The sequence below is a fragment of the Capsicum annuum genome, chromosome 11 (assembly GCF_002878395.1).
Source record: "Capsicum annuum cultivar UCD-10X-F1 chromosome 11, UCD10Xv1.1, whole genome shotgun sequence".
In the NCBI taxonomy this organism is placed as follows: domain Eukaryota; kingdom Viridiplantae; phylum Streptophyta; class Magnoliopsida; order Solanales; family Solanaceae; genus Capsicum; species Capsicum annuum.
The window spans coordinates 219487773-219503599 of NC_061121.1; the positions used below are offsets into that span (position 1 = coordinate 219487773).

Sequence of the window (15827 nt, forward strand, 5' to 3'; positions counted from 1 at the left end):
ATATTTTCATAATGTGGGCAATTTCTTTTTAAAATGGTCAGTTCATGTCCTTTTCCCTAAATATTATAACTAAAGGCCCAAGAATATATATCTATTTTCTGAATATAAAAAAGTTATAAAAGTAATTAGAAAGTAGATTATAAGTAATATTTTTTACGTATAAGAAATTAAAATTATATATGTATTATGTCGGTTCGGTTTAGGTTCGGTTTGATTTTATTTTTGCTAATACCAAACCAAACCAAGAATGATCGATTTTTTTGTTAACACCAAACCAATCAAACCAAACCATAAGTCGGTTTTTTCCTTGATTTGGTTTGATTCATCGGTTCGGTTTGACTTAACGGTTCGGTTTGTACACCCCTACTCACAGCTTTCTCAATTCTCTCTCTCACTTTCTCTCTCTAAGCTAGGGTACGTTTCTCACATATCACACCCAACTTTTTTCTCTCTTGGCTCTCTTCTCTCTGTGTTCCCAAAAATTGATGGTGGAGTGGTAACGACGTCGGTGGAGTGGTAACGGCGAAGATCAATTTCACTAAATCCTGTGATTCGAGGTAAAAATTTATTCCAAATGCTGTGAAACTTTTGGTTTTGATTTTTGGTTTTCTATATCTGTGTATTTGAGGTAGTGGTAATGGTAGAAGTCTTGAGTATGTACTAAATATTATTGTTCATTTATTCTCGCTATCTATCCATACTAGTATAGATCTCTTACTGTTTCTTGCCTTCGATTTCTATTACTATCTGTTATTTTTGTAATTCGATTATCATATTATTTTGTTGTATTTGGTGTTATGTTACTTATTTCCTGGACTGTTTTGGACTGAGGGTCCTTTTAGAGCAAGATAGCTAGATGGCTAGGAAGATTTTGGAAGCGAGGGTTTGCTATGAAACACATTCAAAGACAGCTACTAGATACATAAAGCAAAATTAATTATATCTACATTGAATTGTTAAAAAATTGCCCTAAGGTGCCATAGAAACACTTGATGTCTGTATATGATGCTAGACCAAAGGCTATTCTCGCATTATGAGTGTATCTCCATGGATTTTTAAATACAACTGATAGGTCAGCTTGTTGGGTTTTAGATGTGAACTAAGATTATATGATGTGTGACATCACAATGGAGACTAAAGAACATTTATTTCTATAGTGTAATTATACTCGCGAAGTTTGGAGCAAACTTTTACAATTGTTACAGGTAACTAAACCTGAACCAGTAAGGATTGCCCAACTTCAACAATGGCTTTGGCAAAAAACAAATGGGAAATCAATCTTAGCACACACTGGGGGTATTACTGATGATTTGGCTGGGGGTTCCTTTCACTCGTAAATACTCATTAGGTATACCTAACATGTGATTTTTTTTGTAGGTATAGTCGAGAATAGACGTGTCACTTCACTGCATAACTATGTAAGTTGAACTGTTTCATTTACCTAGAAGAAAATTCGATGAACTTGGTGAACATCGGAAGCTTTAAAATACTGTGTGGCATTAAAGTATAAAGTCTACTGCTACTTCTTGAAGATGATAACTCAGATTCATCAAGTAAACCGACTGTCGGATCTATTGGTAAAAATATATGGATGAACAGCTTGCAGGATAATTTGTGATGGATATGGGCAAGCTTTCCTCAAGCACTTCTAATATGGAAGTGTCAATTACTTTAGAACTGTTGGGAAGGGCATTAGTGAAAGTTGGTAAACTCGATAGGGTTTCTTTCTGGTATGACATAATTGAAAGAAGATATGGGGTCACTTAAGATTTTGTGGTTTTATCAATGGGGCTAGGGAATTGACTGGTCTTAAACTATCTTCCAACTCCCTCCTCTTGTCTATGTTATTATTTGTTGTGTCTATGAAAATTACACTACTTCGCTTTCTATGAAATCAAGTTGGACTCATGGACTGATAATTCTATTTTTAAATAATTATTTAATTAATTTATTGTGCAGGAATCTGGTAGAAAATTAGATAAATTAAATAATCTATTGTACTATTCCACATAAATTGGGGAAGGAGTATTTACTTATATGTTGAGATAAGTGTTTGAGTTATTTGTTAGATTGATTTATGTTGTGCTTTTTTAGATTTCGAGATTCAAGCAAGTTTATCTTCCATTTGTTGTTTCTATAGTTTCTTGTTATATCGCTATGCAAGCTATTGTATAGATCAATAGTGTTTACTCATACACCATCTTCTGGTTCTGGTTTCAGTTTTTTACAGAGTATAACTCGAAGCTGCTCGATTCTAGTAACTACATCACCAGAAGACAAGCTGTCAAGGTAAGGTGATACGGGAATTCCTAGCTCAAAACCTTTCACACGAAGCCAAGCACGTGAGTTGCAACGACTCCAAGCCTTGTTCATATTCTTGGCCATGTGTGAGGCCCTTGTGAGCCCATCTAAGGGCCTATATTTAATAAAATGTAAAGAGGCCCACCAAGACACCCCCAAACCCACCCACTTAAATGCCAAGGGTAATTTGGTCTATGTCTCTCCTTTCTAAGTGACTATATAAGCCATGTAATAGGGCTGTTCTTGCTTTAGTTCATTCCTATTATTCAAGAAACAAAGACTTGTAAATTTTTGACTTTTCTTTCTCATCATTTGGAGAGGCCAAAACAAAATTCTCACTAGTAGAGTGATACTATTGTTGTATCTTGGCTAGAAACTAGGTTCTTGAGGTTCTTTGAGTTCCTCTTGGTCTAAGTAAGAATTTGGTATTGATATTTATTAGTCTTAGGGTCCTTTCTCTTGTTAGGGTTCTTAGATTAATGAATATTGTGTGTCAAGTTTCTATCTCTTTCTTTGTAAATCTTGTTAACATTATGTTGTTGAATATAAAAGTCTAGTAAAGCCGTGTAGAGCTCTTTCGATTCACTAGCAATATTGTCTTAGTTGGTCTTGTTGTTAAACTCACTTTTCTTGTTCAAACAAGTGTTGCAAGCGTGTATAGCCATTTTCGATTCACTAGCACTTTGTTGTTCATCTTGTTATTCTTGTGTTGGTTGGAATATCTTGATACACACTTAGCATTGTATCATTTGGTACCAAAGCTCAAGGCTAGGTTTTGTTCTTACAAAAACAATCTTGGAAAGCTCTTACCAAAAAGTGTGTTCTTGAACATTTTGGTAAAAAAATTGGTTTTAGATCTACAAAAGTTTTACTTGTTTAGTTGTTTCTTGTGTTGGTTTCTTTCTCATCAACACAAAGGGTGTCTAAATCTAAAGTTGAGCTTAATGAAAAAGAGAATTGTGTTGTGAAAAAAAAAAACCTTGGAAGTGACCATTGTGGTGTATTGTTATTGTGTTCTTGAAGGTGTTAATGCTGTGTTCATCCTAAACTGCTCCCCATCTTATGTCTTAACTTCTATACATATAAATAGATCCAAAAAGGTTGTAAGACAAAATTGAAAATTGTTTGTGAGAAGACTTGCCAACATCACCTTTTCAAGACTTGACAACCACTTTTCCATAAAATAAGGAACCTTGTCTTGTGGGACTATTGAGGTCAAACATCACCTTTTGAGTTTTACAAAATAAAAAGAAAAAAAGAGGGGGTTTGAAAAATGTTACAACACTTTATGTTTTCCATCCCAATAACAAGTCATCCATTACAAAAGATCTAAGGGGACTAAGACTTCAAGTTGATGAACTATTTATGTGGACCCGCGGCCATTGACATGCTGCCACATCACCCTAGTTACTGTTCACGTGATAATTAAGCTCAAATTTGGATGTTCTAGTTTCTAATTATTGATTTTTAGTTTCCTCTAATTGACTTGAGAACTAATTAACAAACCAGTACATTCCTACTAGCTTGTCAATTAGTCACTTGAAGCTTTGTGTTCGTGTCAATGCTTGTTTGTGTGCTTTTGTCATTTAAATACATTGTAACTTTTGGCTCTAGTATGATGAGAATTCTTTGAGTTTTAAACAAGAATCCATTCTGGGCAAGAGCATACTCATTCCTTATGGATTCATGGGTTCCTAGCCAATCTACAACTCTTGTGGAACTTGAGTATGAGTGAACCAAGAGAGTGTGAGTGAGGAGATGGATTTTAAACTAACTTGTTTGTTTCTTGTGTAGGTTATACCTTGATAATGGAGGGAACCACGTCTCAAACCGTGGATTTTAATAAAATGGATAATATGAGGGTCACTCTTGAGGCTATGACCCAAGCTCTTGAAAGGTTGAGTACGGAAGTGGGAGCCATAAGGGGAGAAGTGACAACTATTAGTGGGAGGTTAGAACAAATGGAGAGCCAAAGAAACTCTCGTCCTTCTACTCCTGGACATGTTTTGTCAAGTGGACATGATAGAAATTCCTCCGCCACCGTTACTCCCAAAACATGGCCACAATTGCCAAATCCTTCACTAGCTCCACTAAATGCCTCAAGCCAAACCACTTATAACCCTCTAAACCGGCACTCCAATAGACCAACCCATTCCTAAATGTCTCAAGTTCCGCAAGAGGTACTCGGACGTCAAATGCCTCCACAAAATCCAAACCCCCCTTTCCAAGCTCCACTAAACTAAAGACCACCACCTCCACAAAATCCAATTCCTTTGAATCAAGTTCCAAATGTCCAAAATCATCCCGTCCACCTTGAGGAATATGGTAGAGAGGATTATGAAGGGTATGAAACCTTTGACGATGCCTACATGAGGAAGGAATAGATGAAAGGAGGTCGTGTGGATCCAAGAAGATACCGAGGGTATGGATAAAGGGGAAACCGACACCTAAAGAGAGACGTAGGCATCAATACCATCAAATTGAGCCTACCTATCTTTAAGGGTGAAAGTGACCCCGAGGTGTATCTTGCTTGGGAGTCGGCGTGTGATAAAGTGTTTCAAGTAAATGATATCTCGGAGGAGAAGAAGAGTTGTTATGTCATAGCTCATTTTGAAGGCTATGCTAACACTTGGTAGGAATACGTCAAGAGGTTCGGAAATGAGTTGGTAGAGGGACAACCACTACCATGGTTTTGGTTAAGGTACCTAATGAGGCAACGGTATCTTCCTGAAAGTTATCGTCATGAGTTGCTTGCTAGGTTGTACAATTTGCAACAAGGGAATCGAAGTGTTATGGCATACTAGGACGAGTTTCAATGACTCATGTTGAAGCATGATCATTGGGGAGAAAAAATTGGCCATGACATCATTCAGTTCAAGTGTGGGTTGAACAAATAGATCTCCACTCATTTGAAGCTTCACAAGTTTGATACCGTTGAAGGGATTTTCCAAGCGGCTCTTAAGATTGAAAGGGAGCTTAAAGAGAAGTCATCATTCAAGGCAAAGGGACCATCAACATCGGCTTGGCCGAGGAGCAAACATATGGTTTAACCATCTTTGGGTTGGCCTAAAAACAAGGACCAACCCGCCACTACAAGGTTTTCTGAGCCTAAAATAGTCCATAAATTTCCTCCCCGGCAAGAAGCTCACAAGTATCCTAATCCTAAAGGGTTCCAATGTTTCAAGTGCCAAGGTTGGGTAAATAAAGCCAATAAATTTCCAAACCAGCGCAATGTGATCCTAAGGGAAGGAAGATTGTATTACCTTAGTGAGGAAGTGGGTCTTGAAAAAGAACAAAATAAGGCTGAGCCTCAAGATGGAGAGAAACCCAAAAATTAGCCACATGATGATGATGATTGTGAGGATGCTTATCCACAAGAAGGAGAGTGCGTGGTTCTAAACTTTGTAGTGAGGTGTGCCATGAATAGTAAGGCGATAGATGACCCTATCCAACGGGAGAATTTATTCCATACTAAATGTCTTGTGAAGAGAAGTGTGTGTACTATGGTGATAGATAGTGGAAGTTGTGCGAATGTGGTTAGTGTTGCAATGGCAAACTTCTTAAAATTGCCGACTACACCTCACACTAATTCTTACAAGTTGCAATGGTTGAATGAATACGGTGAGTTAAAGGTCACAAGGCAATGTGTGATACGTTTTAAGGTAGCCAACTAGCATGATGAGGTGCTTTGTGATGTGATACCAATGCAAGCTTGTCACTTGTTGTTAGGAAGACCTTGGCAATATGATAGATCGACCAAATATGATGGAAGGTCCAATCGGTATACACTTGAGAAGGATGGCTGAAAGGTCGCTCTTCATCCATTATTGCCTTCCCAAGTGAATCAATTATACCAAAAGATGCGGGAATTAAGGAAAAAGAAAAAGAAGGTCGAGAGTGAGGGAAAAAGAGGGGAACCCAAGAGTGAGGGAGTAGGGGAAACCGAGGGGCTCCTAATTTCTAAGAGGCAAGGAAGTGTGGTGATGGTGGCTAGGAGGAAAGAATTATTTGTGGATCATGACGAGGACACTCCGATGCTCCTCTTGGCTCATTGTTTTAACACTAACGCCACTAAAATTTCCATTTCTCCTCCTATTTCTCATGTTTTGTAGGATTACGAAGATGTCTTCCCAAAGAAATTACCGCAAGGATTGCCCTCACTTTGGGGAATTGAGCACCAAATAGATTTTGTGCCAGGTTCATAATTGCCCAACAAACCGGCTTATAGGAGCAACCCGATGGATACCAAGGAATTGCAACGCCAAGTTGAGGAACTCCTCAACAAAGGATATATCAAGGAGAGTATGAGCCCTTGTGCGGTTCCGGTGCTACTAGTTCCCAAGAAAGATGGGACTTGGCGTGTGTGCGTTGATTTCCGAGCCATCAACAAGATAATGGTAAAATATGATCGCCCTATTCCTAGGTTAGATGATATGCTTGATGAATTGAGTGATTCGCGTTTTTGTTCTAAAATTGATTTGAGGAGTGACTATCACCAAATTCGTATGCAATCGGATGATGAATGAAAAACCGCCTTCAAGACCAAATTCGGTCTCTATGAATGGATGGTTATGCCATTTGGCCTAACAAATGCTCCAAGTACTTTAATGAGGCTAATGAATCATGTGATGAAGCCATTTATCAGAAAGTTTGTTGTTCTTTATTTTGATGATGTATTGGTGTATAGTAAGTCCTTAGATGAACATGTAAAGCATTTATAATGTGTGTTTGATGTCCTCCGAAAGGAGAAGTTATATGCTAATCTAGAAAAGTGTTCTTTTGGTGTCCATAAAGATGTATTTCTTGGGTTTGTGGTGAGCTCAAGAGGGGTCGAAGTGGATGAATCTAAGATTGACGCCATTAAAAATTGGCCAACTCCCAAAACCGTAGGTGAAGTGAGAAGCTTCCATGGGTTGGCTAGTTTTTATAGACGTTTTGTCAAAGGATTTAGCACCATTGCCGCCCCCTTGACCGAAGTGATTAAAAAGGATTAGCCTTTCAAGTGGGGAGATGAACAAGCTAAGGCCTTCGAGGAATTAAAAGCTATGCTCATCTCGGCCCCTTTGCTACAATTGCCAAATTTTGACAAGACTTTTGAGGTTGAATGTGATGCAAGCAAAGTCAGCATAGGTGCGGTTTTAATGCAAGAATTGAAGCCTATTGCCTACTTTAGCGAAAAGCTCAAAGGAGCAACTCTAAACTACTCTACGTACGATTTAGAGTTGTATGCCTTGATTAGAGCCTTGGACACTTGGCAACATTATTTGTGGCCTAAAGAATTCGTGATCCGAACGGATCATGAATCCTTGAAGCATCTATGGGCACAAGAGAAGCTTAACCGGTGGCATTCCAAATGGATTGAATTTCTTGAAACTTTCCCTTATGTTATTCAATACAAGAAGGGTAAAGACAATGTGGTTGCCGATGCTTTATCCCGAAAACATGTGCTTGTGTCTACTTTGTCGTCTAAGTTGATGGGGTTTGAAAGCCTCAAGTCTTTATATCCCGAGGACCCTTACTTCCTTCCTATCTATAGGGAAAGTGAAGAGTTAGAAAGGGATAGGTGGGTTACGGATAGGGGTTAGAAAGGGATAGGTGGGTTACGGATAGGGGTTCCCATCCCTATACCAAATTTGATGGATACTTGTTTAAAGGTAGATGATTGTGTGTTCCCTCAAGTTCATGGAGAGAATTATTTGTGAGGGAAGCACACAATGGCGGTCTAATGGGCCATTTTGGGTCGAGAAGACCCTCGGAATTTTGGAAGAATAATTTTATTGGCCTAGAATACACAAGGATATGGCCCGGATTTGCGGCCAATGTGTTGAGTGCAAAGGAGCCAAGTCACGGCTCCAACCCCACGGGTTGTAGACCCTATTGTCCACCCCTTTTCGTCCTTGACTTGACATATCAATGGACTTTGTGTTGGGATTGCCGAGGACTAAAAGGGGGCAGGATATTATTTTTATCGTGGTGGATCGGTTTTCCAAGATGGCTCACTTTATTCCTTGTTCTAAATGTAATGATGCGCCTAGCGTAGCCTCTTTGCTTGTTGATAATGTTGTAAAACTTCATGATGTTCCGAGGAGCATAGTGAGTGATAGGGATTCTAAATTCCTAAGCCACTTTTGGAAGTTCATGTGGGGTAGACTCAGTACTAAGTTGTTGTTTTCGACTTCATGCCACCCACAAACCGATGGCCAAACGAAAGTAGTAAATAGGACCTTAGGTTCTATGCTACGGTCCATGGTTAAAGGAAAAATGACTTCTTGGGAGGAGCACTTACCGTTGATTGAGTTTGATTATAATCGTGTTATACACTCGAGCACGGGGATGACACCCTTTGAGTGTGTATACGGCATCAACCCCCTCACCCCTTTGGATTTAACCCCTTTGCCAAATGATCTTGTGATAAGCTTAGATGGAAGAAAACGGGCCAAGGCCATGAAAAAGATACATGAGAAGGTGAGGTTGCGGTTGGAGAAGAATGTAACACCCCGTATTCAAGTACGTGTATTGGTGTATTCAAGTACGTGTATTGGTCTTATTTATATGGAATTAATTTTTTTATTTTATTTATACCGGAATTTGCCCATCGATGGTTCCATGTGAAGGTTATTGAATAAGCTTTCCAATGATATAAAGATTTTCAAAAACAGATAAGTTTTGGATATAATCGAGCACGTTCAAAACTATAAAATGGTGGCCGGGATATTTGGGAATAGTAAATGTGCAGGAAAATTTCCTGCACACAAACTACTGAGGCCAGCCAAATTTTTGGGTCAACTTCGAATGATCATAACTCTCTTAATATAATGAACTGGGAGAGCTGCGACCTGTGAAAAGAAAGATCTTTGAGTATTATTTCCAATGCAATTGGTTTCATCCAAATCCAACGTCTGATTAAGGAGTTATACTCGTTTACTTCAGCCTATCAAAATAGATTTTTAGGGTCAATTTCAAATGACCATAACTCCTTATACAGGACGAACTGGGTGGCCTACTTTATATAAAATAAAATACCTTTGAATTATATGAAATGAAAGACCTTTGAATTATCCTTCCAACGATACCAATTTCACCCAAATCCGATATCGGAGAAAAGAGTTATGGTCGATCTACTTTAGCTTGTCAAAACAGTCCACCAAAGGACAGATTTGACATTATTTAAATTTTAAAGGCTTTTTGGTCATTTCCTATTATATTATGGACGGGAATATATGTATATATACATGTATATGAGTTCAAAAACTCATTTTCATCATCAATCATTGAGAAAGAACAAACTCTAGCCAAATTTGACCTTTAAATTACTTTTGATTCAATCGTAGAAATTTCAAAATAATCCGATAACTGCGTTTGTCATCTCAAGAGCTTCGAACGGCACCTATTATTTGTGCAAACAGGATTGCATAATCAAGAGTTGAATTCTAAGGTATGAATATTATTTGCCTTTGTTCTTTTCCATATGTATATGTGTGATAGAGGATTATATGTATTGGTTGTTATTAAAAGGTGATGGAAATAGGGTTATGGACTATTTTACATGGTTTGGTTGTATTGAATTATGGAAGGTGGATATGGTAATTGAGTTATGGAAGGTGGATATGGTAATTGAGTTATAGAAGGTGAATATGGTGATATACTATTGAATTGATGATTATTTATGTTTATGGCTCAATTTGGTTTAATGGATTGGTTGGAAGGATAAATGAATCCAAACTTGATATTGAAGGATGTTGTATGAATATGCATGGCATGTGAATGTAATTGGAGTATAAGAGGGTTAAAGTGACACCCTTTATGGTGTAATTAAGGCTTACTACTTAACCACTAGTTTGGTGAATTCAAATAATTGAATTGTGACGTTTGGTTGCTAATACTAGATTGCTATATATGTTCATTGTAGATAAGTAATCCGAAAAGACGGGAAGTTCATTTGGGACTAGTATTGAAGGTTGACAGTCAGGTATGTAAAGCATACTCTATAACATATCTTTCGCATAAAAGTGAACAATTGTTCTATTAAGAAAGTTTCCAAAGTTACTCAGTAACATGTGATCCATAATGATTTTGTATGATGTCCTACGTTACTAATGAACTTGTTTACACCCTACAAGATGTCAAGACATTTCAATACTTACTTGTTTTCCAAATCTTACATGTTTATTACACTAATGAATGTCAAAAGGTATCCGGTTACTCAAATAAGATCCATGTGTTATTAATGACTCCAAAATGTTTCATTGATATACCAATAAGTTCCTACTTCATTGTTATGGCATTGATGACTCCAAAACACTTCATTGATGTGCCAATGAGTTCGTACTTCATTGTTATTGCATTGATGGTCTATTTATATGTCTCTTATTGATGTATCATCGTTTCAAAGTATCAAAAATGCAGTGGCGACCAAAATAACAATCTCAAAGATTAATTGAACTAAGTGATGGAAGTTCTCTCTTATAGGGTGGTATCCTAGGGGCATAAGCCTATCATGGGTCGACCCCTATTTATGTGTTTATGGGTGGTATCCCAGGGGCATAAGCCTATCATGGGTCAATCCCTATTTATGTGTATGGGTGGTATCCCAGGGGCATAAGCCTATCATGGGTCGATCCCAGTTGATATGTACTGGAGGCAGCCTAATGTTCACAGTACAGTACAGTAATGATTACAAAGATGATAAGAACGAAGGTAAAGTGGTTGAATAAATATAATGCACAGGTTGTCACAAGTTCTAGTAAGTGTGGTCCACTCCTATTACGATTTATTCACTTATTTCTGATTTCTATTGAGCTCCTATATCATATGTGATTATCTACAGCTTTACATACTCAGTACATATTTCATAATGACGTCCCCCACAGGGAACCTGCATTTCATGCTGCAGGCACAGGTACGTCAGCTCATACACCGCATAAGTAAGAGCCAGGATATCCAGCTGCTTTTGGTGAGCTCCAGTTTGCTTCTGGGCTTTTCGTGTCATATCAGTCACTTTTGGTATTGTATAAAAGTTATTTATATGGCAGGGTGTGTTCCGACCTTAGTTAAACTCTGTGTATTGTCTAGAGGCTTTGTAGACCTAATGTACAGTCAAGGTGGTGTTTTGTTAATAGACGTGATGGCTCCAACGGCCAAGTATTGTATATACATATATATGTGTGCTCGAGCTTATACAGGTGATTATTTCCTTTTATATGCGACATGATGTTGTCTGAATTTTGGGTTGTCATAGAGGTATGCATGGGAAGTATAAGGTTATGAGCTGGTTCTCCTGGGCCTCCTCGATTACGGGTGTCAGTCCGCCCCAATAGGATTTGATGCGTGACAAAGAAAAACCAAGAAGTTGCAAGGAGAGCCAACAAAGGAAGAAGAAAGCTCATTCTTGAACCGGGAGATTGGATGTGGGTGCACCTAAGGAAGGATAGATTCTCATCTCAAAGTAATGCTAAGTTGATGCCACGGGGTGATGGCCCGTTCCAAGTATTAGAAAGGATCAACGGCAATGCCTACAAGATTGATCTACCCCCGGAATATCAAGTGCACAACACTTTCAACGTGTGTGATCTCTCTCGGGTGGAAATGGTGGAGGATGGAAATGATCCAAATTTGAGGACAAATTCCCTTTAAGATGGAGAGGATGATACGGGAATTCCTAGCTAAAGACCTTTCACACAAAGCCAAGCACGTGAGTTGCAACTACTCCAAGCCTTTTTCACATTCTTGGCTATGTGTGAGGCCCTTGTGAGCCCATCTAAGGGCCTATATTTAATAAAATGTAAAGAGGCCCACCAAGACACCCCAAACCCACCCACTTAAATGCCAAGGGTAATTTGGTCTTTGTCCCTCTTTTCTAAGTGACTATATAAGCCATGTAATAGGTCTAGTCTTGCTTTAGTTCATTCCTATTATTCAAGAAACAAAGACTTGTAAATTTTTTACTTCTCTTTCTCATTATTTGGAGAGGCCAAAATCAAATTCTCACTAGTAGAGTGATACTAGTGTTGTATCTTGACTAGAAACTAGGTTCTTGAGGTTCTTTGAGTTCCTCTTGATCCAAGTAAGAACTTGGTATTGATATTTATTAGTCTTAGGGTCCTTTCTCTTGTTAGGGTTCTTAGATTAATGAATATTCTGTGTCAAGTTTCTATCTCTTTCTTTGTAAATCTTGTTAACATTGTGTTGTTGAATATAAAAGTCTAGTAAAGCCGTGTGGGGCTCTTTCGATTCACTAGCAATATTGTCTTAGTTGTTCTTGTTGTTAAACTCACTTTTCTAGTTCAAACAAGTGTTGCAAGCGTGTGTGGCCATTTTCGATTCACTAGCACTTTGTTGTTCATCTTATTGTTCTTGTGTTGGTTGGAATCTCTTGATACACACTTAGCATTGTATCATAAGGGATTTGTCCCCTCTTTGATGTGGAAATATTTGGTTAAATAGTATAGTTCTGGTAATTCTGGCATGAGTTTTGTTTCTTTGGAACCTGTCATATTTTGTAAACAATCGCAGTGCAAGTAGGCACCTCACTAGAATGTGCAATAGTTGATAAGGAAACGGGTAGCTTAGATTTTATCAAAACTGTTTAAGAATGAGTGACCATGCGTGGATACAACTAATATTAGCTTAAATTTTTCATTTGTTCGATTTAGTTCAATGTTCTAAATCATGACATAGTGAAGCCGTGTGGGGCTCTTTCGATTCGCTATTGTTGTTATCTTCTTGTTGTTGTTTATTTTGAAGTTTAGTGAAGCCGTGTGTAGCCTATTTCGATTCACTAGTATTGTTGACAGCTTGTTGCTCTTGTTGTTGTTTATCTTGAAGTCTAGAGAAGCCGTGTGTGTCCTATTTTGATTTACTAGCATTGTTGACATCTTGTTACTTTTGTTGTTACTTGTTTCTTTTGTTGTGAACTTTTGTAGTTATAAAAGAATATTTTTAGCTAGAATTCTATGTTATCAGGATATGCGAGGATTGGAGATATGGAAGCTGCAAATTTAGTGTTTAGGGAGATGCCTTCGAGGGATATTATTTCTTGGAATTATTTGCTTGATGGATATGCAATGACTGGAAATGTAGTAGCTGCCCGTGCTCTGTTTGAGCAGATGGATTATCGGAATGTAGTTTCTTGGACTACTTTAATGGCTCTTTATGTACGATTGAAGGACTATAGGGGGTCTTTGGGATTGTTTGATATTATGATTTAAGGCAGAGATATTCAGCCAAATGAGGCAATCCTTATGAGTGTTTTGACTGCTTGTAGACATTTAGGGAGACTTGATCGAGGAAAGTGGATACATTCATATATAAGATACAGTGAAAGGATTAAGCCTGACGTGTTACTTTCGATTTCCCTATTGAAAATATATGCTAAGTATGGTGAGATGGATTTGGCGAAGGAGGTATTTGTGGGGATGGCAGAGAAAAGTGTTGTCTCATGGAACTCTATGATCATGGGTTATGGAACCCACAGGCATGGCGAGAAAGCACTTGAAACATTATTGGAAATGGAAAAAGGTGGAGTGATGCCTAATGGTGCTACATTCATTTGTTTTCTAAGTGCATGTACTCATTCAGGGATGGTATTAGAGGGCTGGTGGTATTTTAAAGTGATGACTAGAATTTATAGAATAGAGCCTAAAGCTGAGCACTGCGGCTACATGGTTGATCTTCTTGGGCGGGCTGGTTTGATGAGAGACTCTGAAGACCTCATCAAGAATATGCCCATGGGACTCTGGACCTGTATTATGGGGAGCTTTGCTTTCATCTTGCAAGACCCGCTCAAATCTGGAACTTGGTGAGATTGTCGCCAGTGATTAATTGAGAGGGATCCAGAGGATATTGGATCCTATGTGCTTCTATCCAACATATATATTGCACAAGAGAGGTGGGATGACGTGGAGCAGGTTAGAAAAATGATGGTTGTAAACGGAATTAGAAAGGAAGCAGGATCTAGCCTAATCCAATTTGCAAATTCGGACATGTGGTGTTTTTCAGAAAATGTTTTAGTACACAAGAGAATTATGATGTGTTCCATGTTGAGTGAGATGGGAGCTCAGATCAAATGCCAGAATGAAAGATGATGGAATGGAGGAACTTGAGTATAATGGAATCAACAACATGGACATGGATGCCAAAAGAGAGGTAGCGAATTGAGGAAATCAAACTCGCAGAGTAAAACTGCAACAGCTTTCGAGCTCAGACTATGTTTCTTTGCATATTTCTGGTACAGCAGAATATCGGGCATGTTGTAGCTGTACATTATGCTGGTTTGAACACATTTGATTCTTATTACCAATCTAAAATAGTTCAAAATAATAATTACCTCTTTATTCAGCCTCTTAGTTTCACGTCACTCAGTTATTCACATGTCATAACATGCATGTCTAATAATCTTATTATCCATTCCACTTCAACAATTAGTTAAGTAGTAGATGTGAAAAATAATCTTAGTTATTAGTCTTAAGATGTTTTGGTCTATGCTGCCCAGATTTGTCTTCATACTTGCATTATCTCTTTTTCTAAAATTTTGCAGAAATATAAAAATGAGAGAAAAGAGCGCCCTTTTATTGATGTCTACGAAGAGACACATAGAAAGAAAAATAAGGACGGTACAAGAGGAGATTAGGTCGAAACGCGTGCTAAGAATGCATATGTAAGATAATAACTTTTACATACATTATTTTATTATTACTCAACTTTGCTTGTTTACATACTGACAAATAATTTTTCTTTCAGGAAGAATTTCAAAAAAGCATAAAAGAGTGGCGTCAAACCCAACATACTTCAGAGGATGGTACCATGGTCCAACCATCACCTGCAGAGCTGAATAATATATGGACAACTGTGGTAGGTGTTCAAAAGAAAGGTAGAACCTACGGGACAGGGGACCTCCAATCCTCGAGTAGTCCTTCGTTGTTTCCCAATTCCTCTTCTACTTTGCAAACTATGGAAGAAATGGAAATGATGAAAAAGCAAATTATGGAAATGACGCAGAAATGTGCAGCTAACGATGCTAAGTTTGCTAAATTTGATAAATTGGAGGAGTTGGTTAAGAAGCGCATGCCGCAAGTATTTCATGACGAGGAAGATAATGAATCTAATGATAATTAGATTGTAGTTATTGTTCTTGTTTTTGGTTGTGACAGTTATATGTTTAAACTATTTGATTTGATGTTTGTTTTGAATGGTTTAAAGTGGTTGTATTTATGAATTTTTGTCGTGTTTGATCCTGTTGTGAAAAATACATTAGTTATGTCATTTATAATCTGAAAGCAGTGCAAGCTAATGCAATATAATAATTATTAAATAATTATTTATAAAAATAATAATAATTATTAAATAATTATTTATTAATTTTTCGACAACAGTGGTCGGAATAATTATAATTATTAAATATTTATTTATTAAATTTTGACTACAGTAGTCGGAATAATTATAATTATTAAATATTTATTTATTAAATCTTTGACTACAGTAGTCGAAATAATTATAATTATTAAATATTTATTTATTAAATTTTCGAC

General features: G+C 37.6%; 1 pseudogene; it reads left to right on the forward strand.

Moving 5' to 3' along the window:
- LOC107846220 overlaps positions 1-14384 on the forward strand; it is a 29486-nt pseudogene extending 15102 nt beyond the window's left edge.
- The last annotated feature ends 1443 nt before the right edge of the window (positions 14385-15827 follow it).